Here is a 1,596-nt window from a genome sequence, read left to right as displayed (position 1 = left end):
GCAAAATTAAAATCACTGCTATAATGTGTTTCGGTGTTGAAGGGGATTGAAAAAAGCCCAGACTGCGCCCGCGATGAGACAGAGTTCGAAATTACAAAGGAGTTGGTGCTGCGAAGTAACCGCTGAGCGAAAGCTGACACCGATTGAAGGACGAGAAACCGCTCAATATAAAGGATGAGCTCACAAACGTTAATTTCTGTATTCTGTGTAAAAGGACTCCCAAATTCTTGAATAAAGTCAATGACTGAGCATCCACTGCCCTCTGAGGTTGAGAATTGCAAAGATTCGCAAGCCTCTGAGTGAAGAAATGTCTCCTCATCTGAGTCTCAAATGGCCGGCCCCTTATCCTGAGACTCTGCCTCCTAGTTCGAGACTCTCCAGCCAGGGGAAACAACCTCTCATCTTCTACCGTTTCAAGCCCTCCAAGAAAATTGTACCTTTCAATGACAACACATCTCGTACTTCTGAACTCCAGAGATTATAGGCCCAATCTACTCAATCTCTCCTCATAGGACAATCCAATCATCATTGAAAACAATCAGGTTTGATTCCCAGTCAGGGATTTCAGTTCTGACAAAGACCATTGAAGTCTGTGAGAATCTTATTAATTGTATTAAAACCAACAAAAATGTGTGTTGCACACTGAAGGAAATTGTAACATGTTTGCCGGGTGACAGTCAAACTTTAATAACTTTCTTCATAGATTCATAGATTTATAGCCAAAGGCGACGGCTTTATCCGGCGTTTCCGTAGTGTAGTGGTTATCACGTTCGCCTAACACGCGCAAAGTCCCCGGTTCGAAACCGGGCGGCAACATTTTGTAAATCATGTTCATTTATGTCATAGAAAAATGGATCAATTCGCATTTGTTATGCAATGTAACAAAGTCCTGTTACATTTGTGTTATTCTGTACAGTTGTGCACACACACAGAACACTACGGTGTCGCTCGCTCACTTCCGTTTCCGGACCTGACCGTGCAGACAGCCCCTCTCAAAGCTGCACATTCCGGCTGCTTTCAGTTGAATTGTGAAAGATTATTCAAGGATCCTGCAGCTTTACCTCGGTTCACAACAGCAGATCTAAGCCGCGTTTCTGCAAAATACAAACCATGTTTTCCAGAATTCCAAGGTGTATACGGAACTCAAACATTAAACTTCCCTTCATTAACCACAGGGGTTCAGGTAATTTTCTATGCTTCTATAACAAGTTATTAAAGTTTGACTGTCATCCGGTATACATGTTAGCAATTCCTGCAGTGTGCAAAAAAATGTTGTGGGTTGATTAATGATATTAGAAACAATTATGAAGTGTCTCACGGACTTCAATGATTCCTTAATACCGTTAGTTGACTAAAAGCTATCAATCGCAGGTTAAAATGAGCAATTCATGATGCATCTTTGAAAGAGCTATCCAATCAGTCCCACTCCGCTGCTCTTCCCCCATAGCCCTGCTGACACTCCTGCCAGTGGAAATTGTTTCCCCCATAATTTTGATCACCTCTATTAAATCTCCCCTGAACAGTGTTTAATGGAGTTCAACGCGGGCAAGTATCAGATCATCCACTTGGGGCCGAGCAAAGATCGGTCAGTGTGTG

At 42.7% G+C, this 1,596-nt stretch overlaps 1 non-coding gene across 1 annotated transcript; it reads left to right on the top strand.

The window, feature by feature from the left end:
* Nucleotides 1-743: 743 nt before the first annotated feature.
* On the top strand, nucleotides 744-816 carry trnav-aac (transfer RNA valine (anticodon AAC)). The gene has a single exon. It is a non-coding gene; the product is annotated as a tRNA-Val (tRNA).
* The last annotated feature ends 780 nt before the right edge of the window (nucleotides 817-1,596 follow it).

The sequence above is a fragment of the Somniosus microcephalus genome, unplaced genomic scaffold (genome assembly GCF_052327205.1).
Source record: "Somniosus microcephalus isolate GS21.2 unplaced genomic scaffold, FLI_Smic_1.0 unresolved_chr4, whole genome shotgun sequence".
In the NCBI taxonomy this organism is placed as follows: domain Eukaryota; kingdom Metazoa; phylum Chordata; class Chondrichthyes; order Squaliformes; family Somniosidae; genus Somniosus; species Somniosus microcephalus.
The sequence above is the reverse complement of the archived record's forward strand: the minus strand, read 5'-3'. Positions and strand labels throughout refer to the sequence as shown.